General features: G+C 49.6%; 1 pseudogene; it reads right to left on the reverse strand.

Moving 5' to 3' along the window:
* Positions 1-13848: 13848 nt before the first annotated feature.
* Positions 13849-15383, reverse strand: LOC118013055 (annotated as a pseudogene).
* Positions 15384-19150: the final 3767 nt, after the last annotated feature.

Below are 19150 nucleotides of genomic sequence, written 5' to 3' on the forward strand. Positions count from 1 at the left end.
TCAGGTCAAATGCTAAGGGAGTCTGGGGAAAAAAAAAAAAAGAACAATGGTGGAGGAGGTGCAATCAAGGAAGGCTTCATGGAGGAGGTCGACTCTGAGCTGGACCTTGAAGGGGAAATAGAATGTGGACATGCAGAGATGGGGCAATCCATTCCCTGTATGCATGTGGAAGCTCCCCACCCCCAGGTTGTCCAAGCTGCCCTGAGGTCGTGATCATCGCAGCCATCCCTGGGGGCACAACTTAACCATGCTGCGGCTTCCTCCACATTTGATCTTTAGTGAAGAAACCTTTTCTTACTGAATAAGAAGGTCTTAACATTTGTCTACCCTGTGTTGAGTTATTTTAATACACTGGCTTGTTTACAAGGTTCATAAAGGTACTGTCTTCTGAACATAATGTATGATTTAGACAAGAACCCAAAACTGGTGGTGTTTCTGTAAATGTTGTGTTAGACAGAATTGTCCAAAAAAAAAAAAAAAAAAAATAGAAGTACCAGATGTTCTAGTAATCCACTTCTGCGTATTTACCCAAGGAGAACAAAAACACTTATTGGAAAAGATACCTGCACCCTGATGTTTACTGCAGCGTTACTTACAGCAAGATATGGAAGCAACCCACGTGTCCATCGATAGATGGAGAAAGATGTGATACACACACAAAATGGAGTATTAGCCACGAAAAAGGAGATCTTGCCATTTGTGACAACATGGATGGATACAGAGGGTGTTATGCTAAGTGAAAGACAAATGCCATGTGATTTTACTTTTATGTGGAATCGGAAAAAAAAATCAAAAGAACAACAAAAAGAGGAACAGACTCAAATATGGGGGGCAAGGGGCCGCTGGAGGGGAGGGGGCAGGGAGAGAGAAGAAACGGGTGAAGGGGGTGAGAGGTGTGAACTCGCAGTTATAAACTAGCTCAGTCCCGGAGAGGACAAGCACAGCCTGGGAAGCGACAGGCATAGTGTAGGACCTTTGTGCGGGGACAGGTGGCGCCAGGACCCCCGCAGGGCGCACGGTTCTGTGCAGCCCTGTCCTACAGCAGACACCAGGAGGAGGAGGTGGAGAAGGCGACCGAGGTTTGTTTTCCGAATCCCTTCTTCACGCCTGGCCACCGCGTGCCCGCATGGTGTGTGCGCCTCGCCCCTTCCGATGCGTGGAGCCCAGAGTTCCCTCAGGCCCTCTCCCCACTGAAAACCTGCTGCGGGGAAAGGATCTTCCAACAGTCATTTACACCTTAGTGTGAATTTAGAGGCTATTTGTCTTTTGAGTCAACTTACTTGAGAGGGAGGAAAAAGAAATCAAATGACTTATTAAAAATGAAGGCTTTTTTCCATATAACAGGAGTTCCAGACTGAGTAAGAAGATGGAAGAAATTAAGTTTTGGACAGAGACAATCCAAGGCAGGAACTTTCTATTTCTGTAAAGCCACCCCCTCCAGCAGCAACCTCGTCCGATGATCTGACGTGCTATCCCACAGCAGAGATAGCAACTTGTATTTTTATAGCTCAGCTTTGTTTTTAGGCCCAAAGAGGTGAAATGGATTGCAAGATTTAGTTTGTTTTCTCTTTAGTTAAAATAAAGTTGGCCTGGGGGGGTGGTTGGGGTCCAGCCATCTGGGATGGGCATAGGCAGCTCGCAAAGCTGTCTGGACGGGTGGACATGTGCCCACATCTCAAAGCGGGAGTCGGCGTTCACAACGGGGACTGTGACCCAGCCGGGGAAACAGGTGCCCTGAGCCCAGGGGCATCCCCAGTGCAACACACGGCTGGTCTGACTCCTGTGAGCAAAGGGAGAACGTCCCGTGCATCGTGCATGTTTGAACTCTGCTGGTCAGGATGGAGCTCACACTCTGATCAAGTTAACAGGATAATTGCTGGGGTCAGTTGTGCCGAAGGGTCAAGAATACTGCCCTTGAAATTATACTAACCGGGCTCCACTTTTTGTTCTGCCACTCCCCTGCTTATGCAACTTTCAGCAGCTCACCTCGGCTCTTTCGAGTCTCCCGTGCCACCCTCCAACCCCGCATGTTGGCACCTCCCTCACCGGCATCGGGAGGTCAGAGGTGCAGGGCCGAGCCCGTGTGAGCCCTCCAACCCTTGTGTGGGATGAATGTGGGGAGGCCGTGTGTCCCATTCTGTGAGTTGAGTCAGCACTGCCGAAAAGCTCTTTTCCAGAAAGAGAAATGTTCGTGGTTAAGCCACTGAGTGACGAAACCGCTTCCATGCAGTTTCTTTCCGTGTCCGAGCTCAGTGCTGTCAGGGACCATGTGGGCGACTTAGATGCCCTTGGGGCCGAGCACAGGAGCACAGGCGGTTCCGTTAAGCATCACAGCAATCATCGTGCCCGAAACGCTCTAGGCTGGCAGTCGGCTGGCCGGGGAGGTCAACGTGCGCACCACGCATCTGGACCTGGTCCTAGATGGGCACCGTGTTGGCTCCCTGAGGCTTCAGAGGAACCCAAGGAAGGAGGGTTATTATCCCCATCTTGAAGGTAATGAAAATACGGTTCAGAGAGCTGATCAAATGTGCCTTCCTATCTACCTTTCCTGGTATGTCCTTTGCTTGCACAGTGAGGAAAAACTCAAAATAAGGCCATGGTTCTCCGTCTTGGCTCTTCCTCAGAATCTGTATTAGACGCAGATAAGCGGGCTCCGCTCCAGCTCCTGAGTCAGACTCTGGGGTGGGGCCCAGGCCTGTTCGATGTGGGCATCGGTCCCTCAACTCTGGGGCAAAGAGGATCGGGAATTGTAACAAGGGTTTAGAGGAAGGAACAGTCGCATCCTACTAGGAGACCAGCAAAGCCTTGGTGGAAGGACTGGCCCTCGAGGTGCATTCTGGACGACGGGCTGAATGTTGGCATTGAGCCTGGGGTGAATGAGGGTGGGGATGGCAGAAACCCAGAGCAAAGGCGGAGAGGCTGTGCGTGGGGATTAACAAGGTTCTGGGGGCGCATCCACAGAACTTACACGGAGCCAGGCTGGACTGGCAGCCGGCGCATCGCAGACAGGGACACGCGGTCCTCGTCGGTTTCTGAGCCGAGTTCGAACCTCTGACCACAGCGTCTGGGGCAGACCCGGGTTGGGGGTGGGGTGGGGCTGTCAGGAGGACATTTCAAGGGTGCCATGGAGTTTGGGTGAAAGTTGGTGAAGATCTGGCTCGAGGGCGGCCTTAGGTCCTCGCCCAGGACGAGGAGACACAGCCCTCCTTGTGCGGGGACGGATGGGGAACGAAGGAGGCTGGGGAGGATGGGAGGCAGCTTGGAGTGTCCCCCCACGGGCTGGACACACAGCAGCCACCCCCAGCTTGTGCCCCGGGGTCCACGCGGCTCCTATCAACCATGCGGACTCAGTGGACTCACCGCTGTCTCACGGTGGCAGGTGGGAGAGCGGGTTCAACGGGCAGACGAAGCCAGGTGAGTGGGTGTGGGGGCCCCTGAGCAGGCAGGGGGTGCCCTGAGCCGTGACCCACCTCTCCCGACCTTGTGCATCAGCTTCCGTGTGTCCGAGTCTTCCCCTCCCAGCTGGAGGGTGTTGAGAATGGCTCGTCCGTGCCTGTCCACGAGCCAGCCTGAGACGCCCGACGACAGACCAGGAACGATGGCCGTCTCCATGCCAGGCTGCTCGGTGCTCCTGGAGACAGGACGCTGCCCGGGGAATTTGCCAAAACTCTCTCCCCCCCAACCCGTCCCCCTGGCCTGTGGCTGCGATTTCTCGTTGTTCTGGTTTCTGAGCCTTGTGTTTTCTAAATCTGCTCCCCTCCCGACGGTCGAGCCTCCCGCCCAGCAATACCGAGAGGACCTTTCCTGTTCTCTCAGGTGGACACTCTGCTGTTGCGTCCGTCCTCCCAGAGCCCGGTGAGCGCCCTGCGGTGGGTCCACGCACCTCTCGGTATTTCGACGCCAGGACCCATCCTCGTTATACACCACGCACTGCTCCTCACCACGCCTGTCCCACCCGCACGGAGAAGTCCTCCGAATGATTCCTGCCCACACCGCAGGGTCCCCGCCCGACCCTGTTCTCCCTCGCCTCGGCTAACGCTTCCCGACTTACTTTTCTTTTTAACCTGAAATAGCAGAAAAACAGCACACACACACCCTTATGCCTGGCCAGTCCGGGGCACGAGCTTCCGATGGCGGCGATAACAAGCTGCCACAAGCTTAGCGGCTTTGAGACAAGACAGCGTTGGCTCCCCGCTCCCGGTTAGCTCATGGCTCCCAGTTAGCTCCCGACTCACGGTTCTGCAGGCTCCGGGGGAGAACCCACCTCCCTGCTGTTTCCAGCGTCCACGGCGGCCGGCGTGCCCGGGCCGCGGCCCCTTCCTCTAGCGGCAAAGCCAGCGAGGTTGGTCTCTCCGCGCGTCTCCCCACGTCACGCGCGGCCCTGATTGCAGCAACAAGGGTTTTCCACGTTTAAGGACTCGTGTGATTGGATTGGGCGCACCTGGATAATCCATTCCACTCTCCCCATCTCCAGAGCCTTCACCTTCGTCGTACCTGTAAAGTGTCCTTCGCCGCATAAAGTAACGTATTCACAGACTGCAGGGAACAGGACGTGGGCATCTTGGGGCCATTATTCTGCCTCCTATAGACCGTCATTCTCAATGGGAAGGGAGGGGGTGGTCTGTAAGTGTGCGGAGTGATTGCACCTGAGGATCTGTGGGTCTGCATGTCCTATAATCCCAGGACAACCTGCACGTACTCTGGTCCTCATTCTGACTTTCAGTGCTGAAAATGTAGTGCTTGAATAGTCACTCAACACCCGTTAAAAGTCAGGTGTTGTCCTGAGTGCCTTTGTGAAGTCACTTTCGTGTAAATCTCCTAAGTCTAAAGCAGAAACCGGATCAGAGAGGTTAAGTGAATGATTCAAGGTCACACAGCTAACAGGTGGGTAATGTAAGAGGATTTGGGGACCCAGGTTTGGTTTCGTAACTCCAACTCTGAAGCTATTTCCGTTAAAGCTCAACAAAGTCATAGACTGGAGTTGACTTTTCACCCCAGGAGCTGCTGGTTTAAATGTTACACTGAGGTCACCCTAGGAATATTCTGAGTCTCCCTTCTCCCAGATTCCCGAGTGAGACTGCCTAGTGCTCGGGGATGGAGAAGCCTGAGGTGGCCAGCCCGCGGGCCCTCACAGGCGGCCACTTTCTCTTTCGCGTGTGGGGCTGAGGTCTGGAGACCTGGGCTTGAACTTTCACCCCTCAGTGCCCTTTCTTGACCTTGGACAAGTTCCTTGGTCTCTGTGCCTCAGGTTCACATCCCCGAGGAACCACTTACCGCTGTGAGGCCCTGAACAACTCGCTGCACGTCCTGAAGCCTCGGTTTCCCCAAGTGTCACCTGGCGGTTTCCTCACATCCCAGGGACGCCCAGGGCACAGCCCGCACGCGGTGCGGACCAGCAGCCTGACCGACGGCCGTGAGACTCTCTGGCGGGCCAGCCGTGGGCTCTAGAGAGGCAGTTCCGAAATGATGTGCTCTTCCAAGACTTACTCTGAAAATCATTTAAGAGTCTAGTAACACAGGACTACACCCTTTTCTGTGAAAAAGAGAGCAACTGCCAGCACTCAGAAGGACGACAAGTGGATGGGACGCCCCCGACGCCCACCTCCCTCCCCGGCCTCCTGGGGAGGTGCCCACTGTCAGCGTTTTGATGCCTCCGTGCAGGCGTTCTTCCAGATGAAAGCTCGTTCCTAGTTGCAGGGGAGGTGTCCGGGCCTGGTGTCCCCCAGTGTCAACTCGGGCGCCCCGAGGCTGGGCTCGCGGGCATCCAGGCCTGACCCACGTCCTGGGAGGCTGGGCCCTGCCGGCGCTGAGCTGCTGCTGGGCCGGGCCGGGCGAGGCCAGGAGGGGGCGCCCGGGGTCCACGCGGGAGCTGTGTGGCCGGCCGGCCGCCCGAGCAGAAACCACCGTGGCCACCACCTCGTTTAGGGACGCTGGGCCAGGGATCCAACAAGGCAGCTTCGGGGGACAACTGGGCATCGCACCCGGCCAGAGCTCACCGAAGTGCGGTTTACTGTAGGCGAGAACACAGAGTGAGACATTTCCCCGAGCGGCCACGGGGTTGTCCTCCTTCCGCCGAAGAGCATCTTCTTACTGTCCCCAGGCGGGTCCCAGTTTTAGAAGGTCACGGACAGGCCCCATGTTGTTGGACGGGCTTCACGCACGGCGTGTCCTACCGTGGCGGACACCGTCTGGAGGCCACAGGACCACGGCTTCTCCCTGCAGGGCAGCTTCTCAAGGAGTTCAGGGGCTGAGGGACGGCAGGTGGACCTCCTCTGCCAGGGAGGATGCTCCCCAAGTCCAGACGCGTCACAGTTTGCTGTGGAAATGGTAGAAGGAAAACAGAGAACAGCTGAAGACTTGCTAACTACCTGCCGCCAACAGGAAGGGGGCCCCGTAGCACCTGCAAGAAGGCTGGCGTTTGTGCAGAGAACGGAAGGACTGTGGTCCTGAGCCGCCAGCCCCTGTGGCCAGGACAGCGGCCTTCCTGCCTGTCTCCTTGCTTCTCTCCAGTGTTGGACACAGCACCGGGCCTATCCGGACAACGGCCTCCGAGGACCTTCCTGCTCAGGCCCCTCTCTTCCCTCCGTTCCTGCGCTTGGCGCCCCCCACGCAGGGGGAGCCGCACCGCCCCCTGGGTTCTCCTTGCCCCCGTGGGGCATGCCGTATACTGGGGCCTCCACCCTGGCTAACGACCTCTGCTGGAGCACTCTTCCTCAGCCGTCGGGTGCCCTGGCCCCGCTCCTCCCCGGGCATCCCCTCGAGGGACACCTTGTCAGTGAGCACTAACCTGACCTCTGCTGACGCTAGAGATGGGTTCCCCCCCTCCCCGTCACCTCATTCCCCTTAGCCTGTGCGATCCCCCATAACACTGGCATCTTCCCACGTACTTCGTTTCTAAATTGTATTTACTCTTTATCTGTCTTCCCTGAGCAGAAATGTGAACCCCATGAACACAGCTCACACTATTTTGCCAATGAATCCAAAACGCCTAAAACGGGGCATCCACATACTTGGTGGTCAAGAAGTCCTTTTTCACTTAATACAATAGAGAGACTACTTAATATCATGACATTTGCTATGTGGAAAATCTGGGCGATAAAAGTTGTGTACAGTGTATTTTCATATTTATAGAGGAAAACAGAAGCATTAAAATATCAGAAGTCGGGGCGCCTGGGTGGCTCAGTCGGTTGAGCGACTGCCTTCGGCTCAGGTCATGATCCTGGAGTCCCGGGATCGAGTCCCACATCGGGCTCCCTGCTCGGGGGGGAGTCTGCTTCTCCCTCTGACCCTCCCCCCTCTCGTGCTCTCTCTCATGCTCTCTCTCTCTCAAATAAATAAATAAAATCTTAAAAAAAAAATATCAGAAGTGCATGACCCAAAGTGTTAATGGTGCTTATTGTCGGGTGGTAAGATTACAAAGGATTTCTGCTGTATTTTGGGGATGTTTAGGGTTTTTAAAGCAAGTGAATGTTTTAGCCCAGAAGAGCCACACGTCACCTCCACTCACAATTCACTGTCCATAACTAGTGGTCTGGCCCCAAACCACCGCCCTGGGCTAGAAAGTGTGATCCTTCTGTGTGTCCCGCAGGTGAAGACCTGGAAACACGTGGTGAAGAGTAGAAATCACAAACACCTCATGGAGAGCTAGAACCCGGCTTTATTTTCCCACATAGCATGCAAGTTTTCTCGAAGCCATTATTTGATAATCCATGTTCTTCCTTCTGATTTGTGATTCCACCTCTGTCCTACCGAGGGCATGTTTCTGGACTCGTACTCGGTTCCATTAGCGTCTGTCTCTGCTTCGTTATCAGCTCCATGCCCTGGTGTCATCGTGGCTCGTTGACATGGCTTCATGTCTGCTGGGACCCCCTCTGTCCTTGCTCTTTGTCAAAACTCTTAGCTCCTTGTGTGTATTAGTTCCTTCGTAAAAACTTCAAAATCAGCGTTTCAAGTTCCCTAAATAATCCCATTGGGATTTAATTGAAGTTTCATTACATTTATAAATGAATTTGGGGGAAATTGTCATCTTTAGTGTATTAGGTCTTTCCATACATGGATACAGTGTTCAGTTTTTCTCCTTTATCTTTAATAGGGTCTGAAAACTTTATTTATTGAGGTCTTGTTCTGTTTTCGCTAGATTATTTCCTACATAGATCATAGATTTTGCTGTAGCCAGATTGTGAGTGTAGATGAATATAAATGATTTCAAAATATGAATCAAAACATGATTTTGGTATGTTGATGTTATATTTGGAAACACTGAAATGTCTGTCCTGTCCAAAGAGTTTTGATTCTTTTGGGCTTTTCTAGGTAAGTGACCGAATTGTCTACCAATAATGGTAATTTGGACTCTTCCCTTTTTACCCTTACACCTGATGTTATTTTTACCTTCTTTTCCTTTGTTATTTCTCTTGTCCTGATTTTTGGCCAGAATTCCAGGACTGTGTGGACCAAGTATCAATGAAGTAGGCAGGCTTCTCTTATTTGAAGTATTAATAGGACTGTCACTAAAGTTTCCCCATATGTGCTGATGGTAGAATATACACTGTTTTCTCTGGAAGAGTTTACACAAGATTGGAATGATGTATTCCTTGAAAGGAACTTCTGACAAAACAAATGAGTAAAACTATCTAGGCCAGTGTTTCTGGGAAGATTTGTAAACCACTGTTTTTAATTGTTTTAGTAGTTACATAATGAACACAACTTCCTTTTTCTGTTACTTTCTATTTCATTTATATATTTTTGAGATATTACATACAGTGAAGTGTACAAACCTTACATGCATAATTCAGTGAATTTTACAGATATACATGCTCATGTAACCCACACCTCATGAAGAACTACAACATTTCCATCACCCTAGAAAGTTCTCTGTGCTCTTTTTCACCCAACCCTATTGCTTCCTCAGAGCCAACCACTGTTCTGATTTCTTTCCCTGTAGATTACTTTTCCTAATCATGAAGTTCATATAAATGGAATCAAGAGAATGTACCCTTTTGTGTGGAATAATGGTTTTCAGATTAATCTATGCTGTTGTGTGTACTAGCAAATCATTCACTCTCATTTTTCTATAATATTGTATTGTATGAATGTATCATTTCCAGATTTGGGCTACCATGCATAAAGCTATGAACCTTCTTAAACAAGCTTCTTATATGTTTGTATTTTCATTTAGTCCAGGAGAATGTGCAGAGGAGGTCATGGAGTAGGTAAACATTTAACTTTGTGGGCAACTTCCATATCGTATGAGAGGTACAAATATTCTAGCTCCTCATTTGGTGTTGTCAGTCATTAATATGAATGCATTTAGTGGTTTCATAATAATACCTTATAAGAATTTTATTTTTTTGATAACTAATGATGTTAAGTACTTTTCTATGTGTTTATTGGCCGTTTATAACTTTATGACTAGTTTGATTTAAGACTTCTGTGCATTTTTAATTGGGTTATTTGTCATGTTATTATTGATTTGCAGGAACTTTTTATATATACTGGGTCAAAGTCCTTTGTCAGATATATGTAGTACAAATGTTTCCATGAAACCGTCAGGTTCCCTAGCCTGGGCAGATCCTGGCTTGTTCTCTGTGAACTGGACGAAGATAGAATTGAAGCTGCTTGGGGCAGGGTGTTTGGTGAGAAAGTCTGCACAAACTGCTCTCATTTCTTATCCTCATCAGCGGGTCCTCCCCCTCAGGAACCACTCAGAAATTCTGTCTCAGGCTCTGAGCATTTCTGGGGGCTGCTATTATGTCTGATTCTCCAGGATCCGGGCTGGGGAGGACGGAAGGCTGGAGGCCTCCAATTGCTGGTCAAGCTGATGACACACCTTGTTATTGACTGCCCAGGTTTGCTGGCATCCTGCATCAGTTCTGTATTAGCTTATTAATTTTCTGAGCCCTTACTTGGTTCTTGAATTATATCAGTAAGTCAGACGAACAACACAAAGCAACAATAAAGTCGGACCCAAACTATGGCCTCTTGTTCTCAGGGAGCCTCCATCGAAGAGGGCAGACAGGCGGTGAACAATAGAGGTGATGAGGGATTATAGACCATGTTAGAAGGTGTTAGGGGCTACGGGATAACTGCGGAGTTGTGTAGGACCATCGCAAATGTGTTTATGTCTGTGTGGAGGGGAGGCGCACGTGGTAATACTGAAAGAGGAGGCCAGCGAAGGTCTCACGAAGAAGGACATCTGAGCAAAGCCGGAGAAAATGTGCAGGACGGAACCATGCAAACATCTGAGGGAACCTCAGGGAAAAGGGCTGAGGTCGAATACATCTCACGTGCTGGAAAACAGCAAAGAAGCCACCGCTGTGGAATGAAGCCACCAAGGGGGAGAATACGAGAGAAGGAGGCACAAAGGTGGCAGAGCTTGAGGGACCTTGTAGGGACCTGAGCTTTTGCAGTGTGTGAGATAGGGGTCACTGCCCTGACCGTATCCCTTGTCTCTCGCGGTCCTGCTGCCACCAGGTCTGCCACGCAACGTGTGGGAGAGAAGGAACACCAGCAGAATGTGCTTCCAGAGCCCGGCCCCCTTGGAGGCCGCTGGGCCTCTCCCATACAGGATGCCTCCCCCCATGCCAGCTGGGTCCTTCTGCCCACTCAAGTGTTCTCCCTGTTTGTGTCTGATTCTAGGATGCACCCACCTCCCCTTACTCCGCAGCTTTCGTTCAAAGGAAGGGGCCCACAGCTGGCTTGCGTCTTGCCCAGAGTTTCTGAGTGTGCATTTATTATCAGGGTAAACAGAAAAAAAAAATAAACAACAACACACATTATACAATCAAGGTACTCTTAACCACAGAGCTCCCCCAGAAAACCTGTGAGAAATAATTTGAGCAAAAAAGGCAACTTGCATCACATTGATCCTTTCTCAGCAGCAATAGCTAGGCTCCGCAAACTTACATCTGCACAATGTAACCTGAAACCCACCCCAGGTGTTCTGTAGGGCAGCTCCTCGGGGGACAAGACCCATCGTGCTAGAAATCAGGGATAAGCTCCTAACTTTATGAAGTTAGCTAGAAGAATAGCTGAGAACTTTTAACCTCGTGCTTCCACCAGGAGCCCTAGCCAAAGCTCAATAAATCCCTTCCCTTATCATTATTGTTTTTAAAACCTGCTCATTTTTATTTTTTTAAAAGTAAGCTCTGTGCCCAACGTGGGGTTTCACCTCACAGCCCTGAGGTCCAGAATCGTGTGCGCTCCACCTGAGCCAGCCAGGCGCCCCAATCCCTTCCATATTTGACCGAAAGGCTTAGCTTGAAATCAAAACAAGAGAGGAAGGCCAACAACCAGCCCCTTCCCTTTATGTGATGCATATGCAATGGGAAGTCCTTGGAATTCTGTACATCCTATCTTCCCACATACTTGCATTGTGAATTGGCCTGACCTAGAGACAAAACATTGGAGAATGTGGTTATTATGAGAAGTATAATCGCCTAAAATGCATAGAATAGTGACAAAAAGCTTTTCCCTCCTTAAGCCTAAGGATGAATTACGACCTCAGCATTCACTTGAAGCTAAATTGTGAAAGTTTGTGAAACAGCACAATGTCATTAACACAGACTATCTTCAGATTGCGGTTAAACAAGCTGGTACTCACATGTCTGTGTCTCAGTATTGCCAAGAGATGAAAATAAAATACCGAAGTATCTGGTGGGCCCTCAGAAAAACACCTCCCCAGAGCTCATTAGAAGTATATATTTTTTCGGGCGCCTGGGTGGCTCAGCTGGTGAAGCGACTGCCTTCGGCTCAGGTCATGATCCTGGAGTCCCGGGATCGAGTCCCGCATCGGGCTCCCTGCTCGGCGGGGAGTCTGCTTCTCCCTCTGACCCTCCCCCCTCTCATGTGCTCTCTCTCTCTCTCATTCTGTCTCAAATAAATAAATAAAATCTTAAAAAAAAAAAAGAAGTATATATTTTTTCTTTTCTCCTTTGTGATAGTCAATCATCATTTATTTTTGCAGTTGAACCAGCTGTTCATTTTCACGAGAGTCAAAATTCGCTTTGTTTTAGGATCAAATTTGTACTGCCTTTTTCCATGAAAGAAATAGAAAAATCCTTAGAAATAAGATGAAAGATAGTGACAATATTAGACAAATAGTGATTTTACACATGAACTCTTGAAAAAAATATACTTTTTCACACATGCAATTTGATTTCATGTCTAAGGAACAGCCCATGTGTCATTTCTATGGTGGAAAAATGGAGAAACTGGACGGTCTTTACCTCCCTCTTGGAAGACAGCACCAACTTTTTTGCCAATTCCAGGAAACCCATGAGCTATCTCTTTGGGAAAACCTGTATCCATAGACCGTGTATTTTCATTATACCTGGTAAAAAAAATTATTAGAAAAATCAGAATATGTGATTAATAACAATAAATAACACTCAATATTAAGCGTTAAGTCACTGTTCTGAGTAGGTTGAGTGTACAGATAATTTCATCTTCGCTATAAATCTGAGAGGTGGGGGCTACCTTTATTTTCATTTTATAGGAAACCGACAACTGCTTTTATAGTTCTGAGTGGGCACATCACCAGCATGAAAATAATAGGAGCTTTTAACTAGAAAGGGTCCCAGTTCAACAGGGTTATGGGAGACTGGAACCCACTAGACCCTTCCTAGAGCGGCACCAACTCTAAATATGTGATTCAAATTTTCTCTCGGACTCCACTATCTGCCCTATCAAGGAGAAATGCTGTGGGAAAGAAGGTTCCTTTTGGATGCTCCTGCTTTTAATCTCCTTTTAAAACTCCACCCTACAAGTCCCTTGCCTTCCAAGGACAGACATGGCAAGATGATACCAGGTAGGGGACTCACGGATGCTCGGTCTGGCTGCGCCCATTCACCACTAAAGGATGGAAGTTTGGCACAGTTTAAGAATAATTTTAGAGATTTTATTTCTTTGTGTGTGTGAGAGAGAGTACGAGTGGGGGCGGGGAGCGGCAGAGGGAGAGAGAGAAGCAACCCCCCACTGAGCAGGGAGCCCGATGCGGGACTCGATCCCAGGACCCTGAGATCATGACCTGAGCCGAAGGCAGATGCTTAACCCACTGAGCCACCCAGGCGCCCTGAGAATAATTTTAAAAGACAACTCTCCTTCCCCTGAGTGATCTGATTCTGAATCCCAAGGGTCTGTCGTTACCTCCAATACTCGTTGGCAACAAAGAAGTACGTCTTCCCAGTTTCATCCTCGTGAACAGCGGCATCAATTTTCTTTACCTTCTGGGGGAAGCCCAAGGAGCGGTAGATGTTCTTGGGGTAGCCTTGCGCCATCTGATCCCTATTAAGGGCCCGGTATTTACTCCCTGTCAACCAAAAAATCGACCATGAAAACTTTGCCTGGGACTCTGGAGGACAGTCGGCAGGCTTCCCTCCAGACCTGCGCTCACGAGGGGCGCGTGCAGGGTTTTATTCCCCAGTGAGGTGCCCCTGAGCCGAGCATCTCTCCAGAGTGGAGTGGGCTCCCTCCCCCAGCAGCTCAGGGCCTGTGTGGGGCTGCATGTGGTCGGGCAGCCGGGCCACACATTCTCCTGTGGTGAGCGACTCACTGGACGGCACCTCTCGGCTCTTGGCTGGGCTGGGCCCTGACGGAGGACTTTGTATGTGTTCGCCGGGGTATCTGCGCAACCACAGGCCACCACCCCACAGAAAGGCAGTGTGGAACTTCATATGTGCCTAAATCCTCCTGATTTTCACTGCATGTGTGTTAGATCTGCTTCAAGATTCTTGACTTAAGTGGCCCCCTTAATTCTCAGCCAAAGAACCTGATGAAAATGGGACTCATAGAAACATTGACACCCCCCCCCCCCCAGAAGCTCTACCTTTAAAAAAGAAGACTTCATCTCTGTTAACAACGCCATAAGCAGTGTCAACTGCCCTGGACAGCGATGGCCAGAAGTCAGCAATGACACTGAGATCCGCTATTTCGTAGGAGGGAGTCGTGCGTAGGAAGAACCTGATTTGAAAGAAGGGGTCCGATCCTAGCTGGCGGCAAGTCTCTGGTTGATGTCCAGCATGTCTTCTCCCCGGACACGAGTCTCACGCACCAAGGGGCCGCGTCAGACGTGCCGGGCCCTTCCCTACATGATGGCTCGTCACCCGGAAATCCCCCAGGAAGCAGACAAGAAACGGAGGCTAACGGAGCTGCTCCGACCAGACCGGGTAAGAGACGGCAAATTCCCGTTTCTATCCTGCTTCCCCCAGAGGGGAGAGAACAGTGACAAGGAGCCCAAAGGCATTCTTCATCTATGATGCTTCCCTTCTTTGGCCGGTAAAATCAACAGCCCGTTAGGAACACCCCTCCCTCAGCACGGTGGAGCGGGTCTGGGCGTGGAGGGGAGGTGAAGTTCCATATGGTTTTAAGAGACAAGAAGAGCTTACCTCTCCAGACAAAGGATATCATGTCCGCTTGCCCCTCAAAGACCTTGGTGAAGGTCAGGGGCGACACATTACTCCAGAGTTGAAAGGCTTTCTCGATGGCACTGTCCACGTCTGCTCTTGGCAAATCTGGTGTGTAATTTTCAATCCTTAAAATGGAAAAAAACAGAGACACGTCGGGCCCCATTGCTTACGGCTCCGCTGGGAAAGAGCGCCCTTGCTCTGGTGCTGGGTCTGGTTACCTGTAGGTCAGGTGCGTGTGCTCCCATCTGAGGGTCCTATCAGCGACGGCGTACTGAGCCACGTCGGGCACCCCACATCTGGGCTGCTTCATCAGATTCAGGGTGTCAGCATCTATCTTCCCGGTCACCTTCAGCCCAAAGAATTCCTGCATTTGCTTCAGCTTCTCAGTCACCAAACTGCTGTTCCTCTGCCTTACGATTTGTTGGTTCCAATCCTTGGGTTGTAGTAGTTCTGCAGGTAGTTCTGATAAAGAGAAAAAAAATGTGAAACACAGGACGTGAAATCTTTCTTATTTCTTCCTGAGAACCTTCAGGATTTCACTGTGGTGACAGAGAAGTTCTTGCCTTGAAGATTTCGTGCAGAGGAAAAATCCTGTCTGCAAATGCAGTGATTCCATAGGCTTACTATTGGCGTGGTGGCTAAGTCTAGCTTTCCCAGGAAGTCGGTGTGAAGGTGGTCAGGGCTCCCTCTCTCTGTGGATCCCTCTACCTCTGTCTCTGAAGGAAAGTCCATGGGTGGGTAAGTAGATTTTTGTTTTTGTTATGTTCTAGTTACCCTAGAATGGATCCCACGCTCGCTTGCGCTTCTACCCTTTGACGTTGGAAAAATGAGAACATAATGCTCCTACCTTTGTGGCGTGTGAAATTCAGCGTTTACCTGGACCACCTCCTCATCTTGCTCTCGTGTTCCTGAGGTCGCCGCGAGGAAGCCATGGGACCCCACGCCCCAGACCAGCACTAGCAGAACGGGAAGGCTGGGCATGCTGTCTTCGCTTTCCTTCTCTGCCCACGGCGTCCAGTGTCTCCGTACCTCCTGGGCAGGTTTTGGGTGCAGCCCTGCTCTATGTGCGGTCCCAGGGCGTCCCCAGAAAAACAAAGGCTATCTGATTCACCTCTGACAAGAAGCTTCACACCCCCTTTTTTGCAATTTGTGGTCTCAGCTTTCAAAAATTGTGACATAAAGTAGATTAATCTTGAATCTTTTCTTGTCTTTGCAATCTTATGATTATGATCAAACAGGACATCCACAAAGAGACACACCTCATCCCACATAGCTGTTTTCTCATATTAATTTTGTGCTATCTTAAGAGCCTCACTATCTACACTATAATGTACAACTTACAGGACAGTCCATGGACTTCGAAACAACTGGATTTCGCTGCTTGATTCTGCCAGTCCTTCACGGCTCCTGGGTGAGGGAAGACTGGCTGTCAGTGTGTCTCCTGCTCCTTCACTTCTACCCCCCACGACTGGCTCTAGGGATCACTGGCTTCTCCATTTGCAAAGGATTTCCTCCTGCTTTTTTTTAAAGATTTTATTTATTTATTTGAAAGAGAGAGAGAAGGAGGGGGGAGCAGAGGGAGAGGGACAAGCAGACTCCTCCCTGAGCGCAGAGTCCAACGTGGGGCTCATCTCAGGACCCTGAGATCATGACCTGAGCTGGAACCAAAAGTCGGATGCTTAACTGACTGAGCCACCCAGGCGCCCCTCCTCCTGCTTTTTTAAGCTTCTTGATATAATTTGCTTTTATAACGATCATGCACGGTCTAAATCACGAATCAGCTTGAAGTGACATTGTTGATGAGAAAGCTGCCTGGGCCACAGGCAGGTGTTATAATTCATCACTCAGTTTCAACCCTGCTTTGTCTGGTTCCTGGGACCCGGAAGGATAGCTGTGCGGAGGTCCCAGGTAAGGCCATGTCCGAAAGACCCACGGCTGAGGTTCATTTCTCAGCCGTAGGCTTCTCCTGGCTGACCGAACACATTTAATGTGTGGGACTGGACTAGAATTACTTATTCTTTCATATCGCATGAAATGGGTCAGTCAGTGTTTGTGCTGTAAGAGATTGGTACAAAGTGCCCCAGTTGCAGAGAAGACGGAGACATTAATCTCCCTGGAGACCCCAGGCACCCTGTGTTCCCTGACCTTCCTTAACCTTCATTCCTCCTCCTGGGTGTTGGCCAGATCTCATACCCCACTTTGATCTTGTTTTTCTTCTTTTTATGATGCAATCCCTTTAAACACCCAACCTCCTCCTAAGCACAGATATCCATGGAAACCTGGTTAGTATCTCTGTACTACAAACACACATCTTCTGGGCCTCCAGGGCTCTAGCCCGATGGCTTCTCCCTTCTCACAGGCAAACTGCCTTCCCTGACACCATGAACCTGGCGTGCAAAGTAGACGGGATATTCATGGTGGATTCTTCTGCTCCTTCGTCTTTGGCAGGTGTCTCTCTTCTTTCCTTCCAAGGCAATTCAGTTTCACAGTGTTCCGTGGGCTTTGTTAATCTCTGCTCTCCAAGCAGTGACCCTGACATTACCTTGCGTCCCATCAATTTGGGGGCCCACACTGGCCAGGAACCTTGCTAAGTCAGTTTAGAGGGAAACTAACTAAACTAACTAAACCCTTGCTATCTCTCAGTGTCTCATCACCCCAGTCTGCGCTCAGCAAGAATCCTGCCAAGTTGGTCTAGCCAGAATCTCCCCTGAACCTTGACGCTTCCTGTAGCATTTTCCACCCACGGGCCCCCACCTAGCTCTTCAGCTACACACGGCCACTTTCCCACACTATATTCAGAAGTGAGCCTCGTGCTAGATTTTTTCCTCTGTTGCAATAACTCTAGCAGAATAGACTTTACCGCTTGAACTACCATCCCGCTCTGGTTTTCCTGAACCAGGGACTAGTGACAGACAGTGGCCCCTGGGTCCCCAGAGGAGGCTCCCATGCACGCCCCACGGTTCCACAGGTTGACGAATTAAAGAAAAGAGCTGACCAAGAGTTGATTTATTGAAGAAAAGCAACAGGTCAAACTAGTGGGCCTTATAATAAATGAGGACTGAGGCACAAGTAACCTAGGAAAATAAAAATACAGTGCCTAAGAATAGCGTAGGTTTTGCTTCATGTGAAAATTCCTCTTTGTCCAAAGCAGAGGCAAATTCAGCAAAACAGAACATAATCTGTTTCATAATCTGAACCTGATTCACAGAAAAAGGACTAAAGGCAGGAAATAAACACACTTTAGAGACACACAAGCAAGCAAGTCATCGTCTGGATTGCAGCATGACGAGGATCTGCCCTGAGCACCCTCGCACATCTCAGACCCCGTGCAGGGGGCAGGGGCCGAGGAAGCCAGGTTCTCGCTCATCCCCGCTGAACTACACCTCAGCATTTAGGTTCAGACTCCTTAGGGAAGAGCCACCCTTGAGAGAAGTTTGGCTCGCATGAGGACTGCACTCTCAGTGACTGATGTACCACAGTGCGGAACATCTTCCTGACTATTTCATAAATTACACCAGAGAGGAGACGTTCCTGGCATGTAAACAAACAAAGTGAGTCAAACCTGAAAGGAAATTACCTTGGCGGGGGATACCAGTCCTTACGTACGGGCGTTGCGCTCGAAACATCCCCTCAACACCCACTCCTGCTCTTTGTAGGATGTTTTAAGTAATTATTCACCCCAAAGAAAGTAAAATAAACAGAATCTAATCAGACAGTCAAGCATTTTTACAAATTGAAGCTGAAACAACCATCCCTTTCGTGTGTTCCTCCTGCATTGGGTCCGCTCTTACGGGTCTTGTCCTAAGCGGCAGCTGGGCCGTGGCAGGAGTGACTATAAGCTCTCCTTGCCAAAAAAAAAAGAGGTGTGAAGAAGGGAAGAGAGACAGAGCAGTGGCAGTGTGAAGGGCAAGTTTGATCCCAGAAAGTTTCTGTTACAATTAGAGGGGATAGGAATGAGGCAGGGAAGAAAGAGAAGAAAGCCCATTGAAAAGAGATTGATTGATTTTTCTTCAATTAGTCAACTTCTGGAGGAAAAGAACAATATTTAGCATCTGTAGGGCTTCACCCCCTTTACGAAATGAGCTTAAACTTGTCTTTGCAACAATCCTATGGAGCGTTGGATAGACGAGGAAACCAGCTCCTCACAGGAATTCGGAGGCGTGCCTGAGTGTGCAGACAGAACGTAGTGGGGGAGGGTCTGGGACTCAGGTCTCTGGGCCCCAAAACAGGCAACCAAGCTCTAAGTATGAATCAGGAAACAATGCAGACATCTTGGCTTCTGAATGAGTTGTGGAGGAAAGATAGACGGATGGAGAGATAGACGATAGATCATTATTAAATATGGTTTTATCAGCTTACGTACCCACCAGGAGGACTTGGCTGGAGATTGGCTCCTTTGCTGGAGAACAGGGATAATAAGAATAATATCTCCGAGGAATGTTCTTTTGGGAGAATTAAGTGCAATCATGTGTATTTATCAATGCTTGTCACATTGAAATACATTGCTCAGTGAGAGCTGATTCTTCCTAGAATTGAAAGACCTCTGCTAGAAAGTAACTTAATGAAATGTTCTCACATGACAGAAGGGAAACAGATCCAGAAATGCTAAGTTGTTTTCTTGAAAAAAAAAAAAAAAAAAACAGCCTGGAAGTGACTGAGGGGCGGGTGAGATCATTCAAAGGAGGTTTCAACTTCTTAAAGGAAATGTGACTCTTAAATTGTTTCTGCCGCGAGACAAAACAAAAAAT

Source organism: Mirounga leonina, unplaced genomic scaffold (genome assembly GCF_011800145.1).
Source record: "Mirounga leonina isolate KUSES-001 unplaced genomic scaffold, KU_Mleo_1.0 Mir_153, whole genome shotgun sequence".
In the NCBI taxonomy this organism is placed as follows: domain Eukaryota; kingdom Metazoa; phylum Chordata; class Mammalia; order Carnivora; family Phocidae; genus Mirounga; species Mirounga leonina.